At 46.3% G+C, this 13,672-nt stretch overlaps 1 protein-coding gene across 10 annotated transcripts in view; it reads right to left on the bottom strand.

The window, feature by feature from the left end:
* The window catches only part of Osbpl6 (oxysterol binding protein like 6), a 174,432-nt gene that overhangs the window by 127,059 nt on the left and 33,701 nt on the right, over nt 1–13,672 (bottom strand). Inside the window, exon 1 of one of the 10 annotated variants that reach the window (XM_087900078.1) lies at nt 9,484–9,610. The exons of the other annotated variants lie outside the window; for them this stretch is intronic. The gene's annotated coding sequence lies outside the window, so the exon portion shown is untranslated. Of the gene's footprint in view, nt 1–9,483; nt 9,611–13,672 lie in introns of those variants that run through there. 10 annotated transcript variants of the gene reach the window in all.

Below are 13,672 nucleotides of genomic sequence, written 5' to 3'. Positions count from 1 at the left end.
CTAATAAAAGTTTTATGAGAATACAGGATGCTTGTGTCTTTACAACATATTGTCATCTGTGGCTGCTTTGGCACTATAATGGTGGAGCTAGAAAGGGGTCAACAAAAAGTATGGCCCGTGAGCCCACAGGTCTTTACAACGTAGCCCTTTCAGGAAAAAGTTTGTCAGTTCCTGCGGCAAAGTACTAACAATAGCATATTGAGAGCGAGAGAAAGAGGAGAGAGGAAGAAAAGGGGAGAGGGGGGGGGAGAGAGAGAGAGAGAGAGAGAGAGAGAGAGAGGGAAGGAGGGAAGGAGGGAAGGAGGAAGAGATGAAATAACAACATTCAAAGCTTTGCATCTTTTTTTGGCAACAATTTAAGAAAGTGGGTGGTGTGTTTCAACCAAAAAGTATCAACTGAACTCAGGTGACCTTTGTATTTTCAATGTAGCGCCTCAGACATTGAAGCGGAGTTTAAAATGAACACTGCCCTTGACTCTTACATATCCTTAGACTCCAAAGTGCAAACACACACGCATGAAGTACATAAATGGCATCACTTTCTGCTTAGAGTCCAGCATCTGGCAAAATTCCCCAGTGGCAAACACACAGTACACAGGATGGCTTCTGACGCCATGATGTGTCATCTGATGAAGACCACGCGGCACAGCAACAGCAAGGAAATGGTCTCCATTTGGTGCTATAGCCTGCGGGGAACTGTCACCAGTGCAAGAATTTAAAAATCAAATCAACATAGGTTCTTCGGTGGCTTCCCTGTAGACAGAAGCAGTGTGGGATTAAAAAGAACAATTGCCTTCAAATGGAAACGTCAGCGAGCTTGGACATACCCCCGGCCACATGAAGGAGAGTGATGAGGGCCAGGGTGGCGGACTGTGATCTGGAGGGGCTCTTGGTGAATATGTCTGCCCTACAGAAACCAGGCACAAAGCGCCCCTGAGAAGTTCTCTTCAGCACCTGTGGAAAGGGCTTACAGATAGACATGGCATACTTACAGTTAATGACATTTCATACCACAGAAAATTAAATAGATAATCCTCCCGTTGAGAAAAGCAGAGAAGAAAAAAAATGTTATAGCAACTGTTGCCAAGTTTGACTTGACGATACTCACAGGGTACAGGGCTCACCAAATAGAAACTTCCAGAACTCGATCTGATTCAACCCTTCTGCTTTATGAGGGATCACAGTGGCTCTCCAACTGGGGCAGAGCCGGGAGGTGGGGGGAGTCCTTTGGCTCTTACTCCTCCAGCCTGCATCACCTGCTCCCTGACCCAACCCCTCCTCTACTGAGCTAAAGGTACAGCTCACACCTGAAGGCCTTGACACACCTCAGTCAGCATCAGCCAGATCTCAATATGTTCAGACGTCACTTCTTTTCTCAAGTGTTTGATAAACGGCTCCCATGAGCTCAGAGTTAAGGGTCAATGCGATGAGAAACATGACAGGCATGGCCCCAAACTCTTGAAAGCACACACGGGCCGCAGGGCCAGGGAAGGGAGCTGACACTAGACGATAAATAAACCCACTAATGACGGTTAGCTCTGCCCAGTGTTGTGACGATCAAGGGTCTGTGAGACTAGAAAAGGAACGTGGATTCATACTGTAATATCCGAGAAAGCCCGCAGACTGGATTACTCTCTTACCAGCTGCTCTGTAGTTTCCCACATTCTGCAACATCATCGGATTTCCTGCTGTGTTCTGTGGGAATGACATTTAAAACGAAAGCAGCAGGAGGAACAGGCCTTCTTGGGGTAAAGGCAGAAACGGGGAGGCGTTTCAGGCAGTGAGACGGAGAAGGCTGGGGAGGCCTGGGAGGCAGCAGCTGCCTCCCACTGCAGGGCAGGGACATCGCTCTGCCCTCGGGACAGAAGGAAGTCACTCAAGGGTTTGAACGGGGTTTGGAAACTGAGATCTGCATTTGTTTCAAAGGTCACTGTGGCATGACACCATAGGGAAGGGGGCAGAATTGGACCTTGGCAGCCATGTGGGGAACTAGGGCATCATCCATCAACAACGTTTAGGAGGTAGATTTATCAAAAGATAGGAACAGATGCTAGAGGAAAGAGTTGTACTAAGGGGTGATCTCCAGTCCTTTGCAGCTCCAGAGAGATGTTGTGGGGATCAAATCTCAGTGTGTAGACAGATACTGAAGATGGCCACCCCTAAGCATAAATGATAAGATCAGTGTCTTAATTGTTACAGGTGGAGAGAACCATTTCCTGCAGGAAGCAGCGTTTGTTTCCACCTGTGGACAAACACACGGCACACGAGGGCTAGAGCAGTGTTCTGCATCATGATGTCTAAGTGCACGGCACACGAGGGCTAGAGCAGTGTTCTGCATCATGATGTCTAAGTGCACGGCACACGAGGGCTAGAGCAGTGTTCTGCATCATGATGTCTAAATGCACTCTGACGTAGAGAAGGCGCCCCTCTCCTCTCCACGTTTTCTTCTGCCTCACACCACCACAAGCAGTACTCAGCACTGGGGACAGATTCCCACCCCGACAACAAGCAACAGAGTTCAAACACACACACAACGCAGCGCCATTTCCAAACTAGAATAAAATTACGAGCAAGTGCCACGTGCATTAGTTAGCTTCCCGATCCTGTGACAAAGCGCTTGAGAGAATCTACTTGGCTCAAAGGTTTGGGACCAAGGTTATTTACTCCAATTGCTTTGAGATTGTGCTAGATCAATGTATTACACAGGAAGTGTGTAGCAGAAAAGGTGTGGTCCCCTTAAAGCTGCTAAGATGCAGGGAGAAAGACACAATTAGATTCCAACACCCCTCCAAAGGTATACTCCCCGTGACCTAACTGCTGTCCACTAGGATCCCTCCAATAAAGGTGCCACCACCTCCGCACATGTCACACTGAGGACAAAGTCGCTAACATAATGGTCTCTTAGGTACTGCCAGATCCAAACTACAGCAATGAATTTTACTGTTGTTTTTCTGTTTAATTAAGAAGAAAGACCTTCATTCACTGGGTCTAGAAAAGGCATCTCGAGAAAATCAAGCAGTACACCCAGGCTGAATGAGACGGCCAATGCTCCACCCCCCAAACTGCTCAGGGGGCCTTGGAAACACACAACACTGGGAGATCACATAAGGGGTCTCTGCAATCAAAATCACTGTGTCCTTTTCTCCAAAGGACCGTCACCCCTGGAACACAGGAAATCCTGGAAACCCCACACTTCTTAATGTGACTCTCAGAGTTCCACTATCCCTTGGGTCAAAACCATCCCATGGCAATGGTGGGACAACGCTGCTGGGGGAGGGGGTAACGCACATGGAGACGAGCTTATTGCCAAAACGGCAAAAGTATTGCTATTCTGTGAGGTGCAGTAAGACTCATACATTTTAAACAGCTTCCATGAGTTCTTTCTTCCATCAGCGGCAAGCCCCAGTAGTGATTTAAAATTAAACCGTGAACCGAGTGTCAGGAATTATGAAATAAGAGTAAGTGGGGGGGCTCCTTCTGAATGGCAAACACCGGGCTATTCAGAACGGTGAACTAGAAGAGTCTCTGGGGGCAGCACCACCTATTCCGGCTGCCTTGTCAAGAAAGCCACCTACGACCTTCTCTGAGAGCCAACGGGGGATGTCAGGTGTGGCATTTTTAGTCTCTTTACAAGGAGACACCCACTTATGCACTCATGGAAACGTATCAGGCTCCGAATATTGCCGTTCCCAATCCGAGGAACCGGGGATACGGAGTTAAACCAAACAGGCTTGGCCTTGAACATGGCAACTTACACTGATGGGAGAGACAGATCTAAAAACTAAACGTCTCTGCATGTGATTAAATGTCCGACTGAGAAGGAAACGTTCTGATGAGGGAGACGTGAAAAGGGCTTGGCTTCCCCAGAAGCAATACTGAAGGGGAGGTGGGGGAGGCCATGTGATCAGAGCAGCGTTCAGGGTGGCGCGAAAGCAATCATTTGGAGACCTGAAGTTATTTTTAGAAGTGCAGCGGAAGGCAGTGAGCGATGTCAGTTGAGGCAGAGACGGGAGGACGTCTGTGTTCTGAAAGGGATGAGCAGAGAACAAGACAAGGGGAAGCTGAGGCAGAGGAAGCCGGAGGATGAGCCTGGGATGTGCTCTGAGTTGAAGAGACCAAGCTGTTTCACGTGGGAAGTGTAGTGAGGGAGTGAGCATCGAAGATGGCCCTGGGAGCAACTGACTGCAGGGTGTGCTGCACACAAAGGCAGGAACAGCAGGGCACACCAGTGGAGCGGTGGGGCGATAGGTACAGGATCAAAAGCTTGGTTCGGAGCAGAGAGTTGAAAAGCTAAGGATGCCTTTGAGCCCTCCAGATGGAAAGGCTGAGTAAGTGGTGGGATTAAGCTTGAGAGGAATGGGATTCCATTTGCGATTCGCTCTACAGATCCGAGAGGAGCTCAAGGCTGGCCGCCTCCTTTTGAAGGTGAAGGAGTCTGTCCTACTCTCTACTCCTGAGCTAGGTGGCGGCAAAATGAGAAAGGAACACAGAAACCTTTAAGAGCTTCAAAGAATGCCCATCCTCAACAAGCGAAAACAACACTCTGAGGAGGCAGAGAAGTCGCCTACAAACCAGCTGCAGATACCATACATCTTAAAGTGGGAAGATTATATAAACACATAAGTCCAGAGGTCAGCCATTCACAGGACTCCTCCCCATCCTCTGGCACACGGTCCTGCCCCCTCCCACAGTGTTCTCCGAGCCTTGGTGGGGAGGGATAATACAGATGTTCCAGGTAGGGCTGAGCACTCGACAGTCCCTTGGTTTCAGCACTTCAAACAGGTACGATGTTCTGCATCAACCCACTGGCCACTGCGGACAACAGCTTCTCTATGGTTGGGCGCAGAAGTGATCTGTGGGTATCACTCAGGTTTCTTTGTGTACACGGCATCTCTTCTTTCATGGATGCCTTGTAAAGCTCATCTTAACTGTAGATTTTATAGGTATGCGTACACACACACACACACACACACACACACACACACAGGTTAGAAGAGACCCTAGGTGGTTAAGAGAGCTCACCTACCCTGGCACTGACAGAAACTTAAAGCATCAGTGTTCCAGACACGCTGTGGCCAACTAGGACTTTGAAACTCACTACATGGTCGAACAAATTCACTGCTTCATTTGGTTTAGTTACAGGCTTTGTAAAGAACTCCAAATTTTGGGGTGTGTGTGTGTGTGTGTGTGTGTGCATGCATGCACATGCACATGTGCACACTTGTTTGTGTGTGAAAAGTGGGTGTGTGCATACCACTGAAAGCATGTAGGGGTCAGAGGACAACCGAGGGTGTTTGTGGCTACCTTCCATCTTATTTGAGGCACGGTCCCTTGCTGTTTGTTGCTTTGTGTTCCAGACATGCTGGTCTACAGGCTTCAAGCACTTCTCTGGGTTCTGCCCCCATCTGGCTGTACAGGACCGGGATTGTAGACTCACGGAACTCACCTGGCCTGACAGGGCTACTGGACATAAGTCTCCCTGCTTGTGTGATCCACACTTTACCCACTAAGCCATGTCCCTAGCCCTGTTTTTGTTTTGATTAAAACCTAAATGCCATGATTCAAAAATCCTTTGCTCACTGAAAACTTTCATGGTTTAATAAGCAGAAGCAGCAGAAGCAGGCTCCCTTCTGGAGGGTGACACTCAGCACCATGGAGACAGCGAGATACAAAGATGACGTCATGCACATAGCTGATTCTCGGGGAAAGGGGAAGAAGGGGGAGGAGGCGACCTAGAGCCAAGTAAGACCTGGCGATGGCAATCACATTGTGCTGGAATGGAGGATGCTGAGCTAGGCAGCTGCACCGTAACCATCACTGGGAGCCAGAGGAGTTTTTTTAAAAAAAAAAAAAAAAGGCGGAAGTTTAGTTGGGGAACTTAAGACCAAGCTGTCCCTGTTCTGTTTCTGAGTACATATTTTCTACATTGGCCTCACTAGAAAACATACTTCCTCATTCACACTTGCCCAATATAAATATGTTGTCCTTTTACTGAAATCCAGATTACGGTTTTCCCTCCGTCTACTCCTCCCAGTTCCTCCTCCCCTCCCACCTGGACCCATCCTTTCTGTCTCTCAACAGAAAACAGGCTTCTGAGGATAATAAATATAATATAATGAGGTCACATGCTAGAATTGGGCAAAACAAACCAGCGGGAGGAAGGGAGCTCGAGAGAAGACAAGAACAGGGGCCCACTCGTTCACACACCCAGAATTCCATAAAAACGCTGACCTAGAAGTCAGAGTCCACAGAAAGAACCTGAGGAGAGCCAAGAGGGGAAGAAAAATACACAAGTAAAATCAAAATGAAGAATAATAAGATGAAATTTTAAAATTTTTCTTAAAAAGGCAAATCCCTGACACTGTGAGACAAGGGTCTCCACAGATGCCTTTGCATACATTTCCTGTTGGCCATCGACTGCTGGGCATGCGGTCTGCCCTTAAGAGGAGTTTGTTTTCCCAGTCAGACTCCCTTGAGGGAAACCAAATTTTCATCTGCAGGTGGTTATCTATTGGAGACGGTTTCCGGGTTAGGGATGTGGCCTGTGTCCACTTCTCCTTTCAGCTCTAGGACTCCACCTGGGGCAGCAGACCCTCGGAGGCCCTCTGCATGCCGCCTCAGTCTTTGTGGGTTCGTATCAACCATGTTGATGCAGAGGGCTTGTTTCCTTGGTGTCCCCTATCACACTCTTGCTGCCTTCTCTTCTTTGGGGTTCCCTGTGCCTGGGAGGGAGGGATTTGATGGAGATACCCCATTTAGATCTGAGTGTTCTGAGGTCTCTTTCTCTTTGCACACTGTCTGGTTTTGGGCCTCCTTTATATTTGTCCCCATAAGTCCCTGGGCTGTTGTCTCTGGTTCTTGGTCACCCAGCCAGTGTCAGGGATCCAGCTCAAGAAATGGGCCTCAAGTCAAGTCAGCTATCGGTTGGTTACACTCCCAAGCTTTGCACCATCAATGCCCTAGCATATCTGGCAGGCGGGAATATGAAAGGGGCTGTGGCTGGCTTGGTTTACATTTCTCCTTTGGTAGTAGGCCAAGTACCTTCCTGTACCAAAGATGCTAGATTATGGGATTGTCTTAGTTAGGGTTGTCATTGCTGTGCTGAAACACCATGACGAAAAGCAACTTGGAGATGAAAGGGTTTATTTCTCTCACAGTTCCACGTGAAAGTTCACCATCAAAAGCAGCGAGGGCCAGAACTCACCCAGGGCAGGAACCTGAAGGTTCCAGTCGATACAGAGGCCACGGAGGGGCACTGTTTCCTGACTTGCTCCCGATGGCTTACTCAGCCTGCTTTCTTAGAGAAGCCAGGACCACCAGCCCAGGGAAGGCACCGCCTACAACGGTCTGGGCCCTCCTCCCTCAATCACTAATTAAGAAAATGCCCTACCGATGGATCTTATGGAGGCATTTTCTCTGCTGAGGTTCCCTTTCAGATAACTCCAGTTTGTGTGTCTGACATAAAACTAGCCAGGACACTCATTCAGGATGACTTTTTTGTCTAGTTCCATCCATGTACCTGTGGATTTCATAATTTCATTTTTTGAGCAAAAACACATTCCATCATGTAAATGTACCACACTTTCTTTATCCGTTCTGCTGAGGGACAGCTAGGATGTTTTCAGTTTCTGGCGATTACAAATAGAACAGTAAGGTGTGTGGCTGAGAAGCTACCTCCAGGTATTTATTCAAGAGTGGTATAGCTGGACCTTGAGGTAGATGGATTCCCATCTTCCTGAGCAACCGCCACACTGATTTCCACAGTGACTGTACAAGTTTACATTCCCACCAGCAATGGAGGAGTGTTCCCGACTCCACATTTTCACCAGCATGAGCTGTCACTTTTTCTTGTCCATTTCGACCAGCGTAAGGCGAAATCTCAAAGTAGCTTTGATTTACATGTCTCTGGTGGCTAAGGATGTTGAGCATTTCTTTAAGTGTTTCTCAGCCCTATGACTTTATTCTTTTGAAAGTTCTCTGTTTAGATTTGTGCCCCATTTTTTTAAGTGGGCCATTTGTTTCCTTGATACCTAGTGTTTTGAGTTCTTTATATATTTTGGATATGACCCCTCTACCAGGTGTGGACTTGGTAAAAATCTGCTCCCATTCTGTAGGTTGCTGATTTGTCCGAGCCATGGTGTCCTTTGTCTTACAGAAGCTTTTCCGTCCCATGAGGTCTCATTTATCAATTATTGGTCTTTGTGCCTGTGCTAAAGGTGTTCTGCTCAGAAAGTCCTTTCCTGTGCCAATGAGTTTAAGTTTATCCCCATTTCTCTCTTTTAACAAATTCAGGGTATCTAGCCTTGTGCTGAGGTCCTAGATCATTTTGAACTTGAGTTTTTAGACAGGATGACAAGTATGGATCTGTTTGTATTCTTCTACATACAGACACCCAATCTGTTCAGCATCATTTGTTGAACATGTTGTCTTCATTCCAATGTATATTTCTGGCTTCTTTACCAAAAATCAGATGTCCATGGATGTGTAAAATCCTGCCTGGGTTTTCAATTCGATCCCATTGATCAACATGTCTGTCTTTGTGCCAACATCATTTGTTTTTATTACTGTAGCTCTGTAGTATAATTTGAAGTCTGGGATGGTGATACCTCCTGCACTTCTTTTATTATTCATGATTGTTTTACCTATCCTGGGTTTTTTGTGTTTCCATATGAAGCTGAAAATTGTCCTTTCAAGACCCGTGAAGAAACGTGGCGGAATGTTGATAGGTATTACACTGAATCTGCGGATTGCTTTCGGTAGGAAGGACATTTTGTTCCATTGACTATGTTTTGTTGTTGTTTGAGTGTTTCATCTTATTGATGTCACCCCTGAGTTTGATTATTTCTTGCTGTATACTCCTTTTGGGTGTGATGTCTTCTTTTTTATTTCTTCTTTTAGATGTGCTGTGTTGTTAAGTTACTAGTAAGAGATCTCTCCAATTTCTTTTATGTAGGTGCTTAGTGCTATGAACTTGTCTCTTAGAACAGCCTTCATTGCATCCCATAAGTTTAGGCATATTGTATATTTGTTCCAATTCTAGAAAAGTCTTTAATTTCTTTCTTGATCTCCTTCTTGGCCCATTTTTCATTCAGGAGCGAACTGTGCACTTTCCACGCATTTGTCAGCTTTCTGACGTTTCTGCTGTTAATGTCCAGCTTTAATCCATGGTGGTCGGATAGGATGCAGGGTCTGTCGAGACTTGCTTTGTTTGAGTACGTGGTCAGTTTTAGAGAAAGTTCCATGAGGAGTGGTAGGGTTGCCGGGCTCTAGTGGAGATGTATTGTCCTGGCTGTTATTGATTGTTTTTATGCCGGCATCTCGGCACCTGTGTAGGAAGACTGTACTTTTAGGTGCTGATATGTGGTCTTGTCTTTGTTGGGTAGCATTTTGCCCACAGCCACTGCTGAATCCGCTTCTCTCACTTACCATCTCAACCCTACTGACTAAGCAATCTAGGCATAAATGCCATTAAATAATACTCACTTTTATAAGTCTTCAAGACCAACATGTGAAAACCATACGTCTATCCCGGCATCCTTTTCGCGGCCAGCACAACGCTTGCTGCAGCATGCTCTACCCCTGGGAAGGTAAGCTTCCATTTGGCAAAGGACGGTGGCAACTAGAAACATGGAATGAACAGAATCCACCATTCAGCAAAGATGATAAAAGGCGAAGCTAATGAAAAGCGAGGAGGGAATCAGCTGGTAAACTGCCCTCAGCACAAGTAGGAGGACCTGAGTCTGAGCCCTGCCACACACACTAAAGACAGGTGTGCCAGTATGCACACATAATCCCAGAAATGGGGAGGTGGAAGCAGGTGTGTCCCTGACCTAACCTAACTGGCAAGTCCCAGTCTCAGTGAGAGAAACTATCTCAAAAGCTGAGGGAGACGGCTCCTAAGAGATTACACCTAAGGTTGATTCCTGGCCTTAGGAGGGATGCACACATGCTCACATGCATGTGCACACACACACATACACAGGAACAATAATTAGAAATATAATAACTGAGAGAAACATTTTCATATGTGAACAGTTCTGTAGACAATACCAGAACTGATTTCCTGATATTTACCTTACTTTAGTTATGATATCCAGCTATTGTTGTGATGTTATCTTTACAGGAAAGTGAGTGAAGGAGATGCAGGGCCTTTGTGTGCACTTTGGGGTGACTCCTTCCAAGTCTGTAATTATTTTAAAACAAAAGCGCTTTAAGCACAGACACTGGTAACACCCTGACGATGATGCCTGTCTGCACTAAACCGAGGCCAGCAATTCATGAGCTGGGACCCCTAGCCTAGGAATGCTGGCCTGAGCTGGAATTCTCTCCAGGATCCTCTCAAGAAGCAAGAGCAAATGTTGTCGGCGTTGCTGCAGGGCTTCCCTTCCCAGAGTCTTATTGTGACAAATACAACAGAACATTAAAAAAAACAATGCTGTGACTTCAGGCACATACAACAGTGAACTTCAAGGAACATTATGAGTGCACTTCTATTTTTCCAACTAATCTCCTGAGCGATCATTCAGTCTTTGTGATTAGTATTATTAAAAAGCTGAATAAAGTAAATTACCCTGCTGTTTTAAGACTCGGAGGAAAGCCATCATAAGAGAACTATGGTTATGTCAGTTGATGAAATGCGTCTGCAAGAGTATTTTCAGTCACTAGAATGGCGCCTAATGTGAATAACAAGACTAATGATGTTGCTAGTACAAAACGGGGTGGAGGGGAAGAACCTCCATGCTCCAAGATAACACGCTAAGTTCACTACCTAAGTGACTCAGCTTAACACTCCTAGCAACCCACCAGGAAAGTACAGCGAGTAACAATGCAAACTAGAAGGCCGTTAGATTAGATCATGGCCAGGTTTCTTATGATAGCAAAGCCCACCCCCCATTCCTGGACGAAAAGATCCTCCCGAATGCTTGGAAGAAACCAAGGGCACTGGCTTCTGCTGATGTCTTTCATCTGACACAAAAGGTTGTAACAGCTAACTAAAGTAAAAAGGTGCATATAATTCCAGAAATTATAATGAATTCAGGAGCCCCGTTCTCAGCCTACGGAAAGCCTCGGCAAAGTCAGGAAGTAGCTCTAATAAAAGGAGGCTCAGAAACCCCATGAACACCACTGCAAGTTTCGAGACAACCAGGTCATCCCACACAGACTGGAAATCCATCGTGGGAGGTCGGAGGTCACCTCATTTTTGCTGTGTATTTCATTTCTAAAGTCAATTCCAGGATTATGTCGCTGGCTTTCATTTCTTTCCGTTTCTGTGCTCAGAATATCGAACATGTTTCTGGAATCAGCTGTTTTAAAAATATAACTGTAAAAAGAGGAAGATACTACTTTATACTTCTCAGTACTATGAAGATAAATACTCTCCAGGTTGTACATGACGTACTGCTCTCTCTAGTCCACGAGTAAAACCCTCTCTGTAACCAACTGACAAGTGCCGTTTGCATTTACGGGTTATCTGACAGTTAAGGCGTTCTGAGTCCTTCTGGAGAAGGCTATGGGAACTTGAAAAAATCCCCTGAACCCCAAAGCAACTCTGCCCTGTGACACAGAATGGAAAGGGGTGCCACTGAGCATTGCTTCTCAGAGGCAAATTGAAAGCAGCTAGCTCAGAACTCCATTCTGGGCAGAGGGGCAACCATGATGTTGCAGTAATAAAGAACAGCATACGGGGTCGGGGTCAGGGGGATGGATCACTTGATAAAGTGCCTGCCAGGCAAGCACTGGGTCCTAAGTGTGATCCCCAGCAGCAACATAAAAGCTGGCTACAGCAGTGCATGGGGCTTGGGCTGGCAGACACAGCAGGATCCTGGGGCCTTCCTGTACAGTGAGACTGGGTAAATCACTGAGCTCCCTGTCTCAAAATACATGGCAGAGAGCAACTGAGGAAGATTCCCAATTCTGACCTCTGGCCTCTGCAGGCATGAGCACACACATGTGCACACAGAGAAATGTGCACATATGCTTATAGCATGCAAACACACATAAAGGACAGCACACAAAGTCAGCTGAAGGTAGTGGAGAAAAAGACGGTGAAACCCTGACAGTAAGGAGCTAGGAAACTCAGTTTCTTCCTCCAAAAAGAAATAGCATGGAGCCAGATAGATAGCTCAGCAGTTAAGAGCACTGGCTGCTCTTCCAGAGGACCTGGGTTCAATTTCCAGAACCCACATGGCAGCTCACAACTGTCTGCAACTCCAATTCCAGGGAATCTGGCTCCCTTGCACAGACATCCATGCTAACTAATAATTATTTGCTACCTGTAACAAAGGTGCTACAGATTTATCCATCATAAATACCTCGTAATATTAGTGCTATTATTCAGCTTTACAGATGAAGAAACTGAGGCTCACCAGCTTCCAGTGACTTGTCTGACATCACAGATCTGGTAAAGTCCATGCTAAAACTTCAACGTGAGCACTTAGAATCCAAAGCTTTCTGCTCTCCTTAGTCACAGTGCCCTAGGCTCTTAGAGAAGCCACTTCCCAACTCATTCTCTGAAGCCAAGGTACTCATCTGGAAGCCTGATAAATTATTAACGCATTGAAAGTTATGCACCTCTGTATCATAGTGAGATATCTTAGGCTAGATTCCAGCATAAGCCAACAGGAAAACATGGTAACCGTGTAAGAAAACGCCCGGAACTCTTCAAAGAGAAACAAGATGCACTGTTACTTTGCCTGAGGTATGAAAAGAGGTACTGCTTTATCTTGTTTAAGTTTTTTAATAAACAAACAAACATAGGAGTGGTTTAAGAACACCAAGAACTAAGATGATGCCAATGACATGAAGATTTAAACAATGCCGAGGGCAGTCCTGAGCATAAGGCCAGCCCCAGCTCCATCACAAACAAGTAGAATCGCTTACTAGATCTGGACAAACTAAAAGGATGCTGGAGGCAGCAAAAATATTGGGAAAGAACTGTTTGTGTGCTGTTGTGTGTAGAAGACAGTCACTAAGGCTCCAACTATATAACAGACGTTGAAGACTCCCAGAATATTCCTTGGCAGGCACTTGGCAATTACAGTAGTCTGTTGAAACGCTTGTCTAGAGGCAGGGAAGGAAGTTCAGTCAGTAGGGCTTGTCGTGCAGACGTGAGAACATGAGTTGGATCCCTGGTCATCAAGTTAAATAAAATGCTGGGTATCTGGCGTAGGCTTGGAATCCCAGCACTGCGGAGGCGAAGGCGGAGACCTCTAGGGCTTGAGGCTTGATCTCAAGAAGACAAGGTGGTTAGTGTGTGAGGAAGGGAAACCAACATGGATCTCAGACCTGCACACACACACACAGAAACTCATACATGAGGTAATTCTTGCTGTAAGTTGCCAAGAAAGAGCAAATTATAAAACTGTACAAAAGTGTGATACCAACTTCTTAGTACTGATGGTCTATATAGCTGGTTATACTAAAGCAGTCACTGCTGTTCTCTCTGCAGAGTAGGTCTGGGACAGTCACGCTTGTCTGCTGTTTTACCTTATTATCTTAAATGCATGAGTGTTGATCTGCCTGCAAATATGTGCACCACATGCAGAGGCCAGGAACGGGCACCGGATCCCCTGGAACAGATGACTGTGAGCCACCATGTGGGTGCTGGAACGGAGCCCAGGCCCTCTGCAACAGCAGCCAGTGCTCTTCACAGCTGAGTCATCTTGCCAGCTTC

The sequence above is a fragment of the Myodes glareolus genome, chromosome 21, assembly GCF_982192425.1.
Source record: "Myodes glareolus chromosome 21, mMyoGla1.1, whole genome shotgun sequence".
NCBI classification, from domain to species: Eukaryota; Metazoa; Chordata; class Mammalia; order Rodentia; family Cricetidae; genus Myodes; species Myodes glareolus.
Note: the sequence above shows the minus strand (reverse complement) of the source record. Positions and strands in the feature narration are given on the sequence as shown.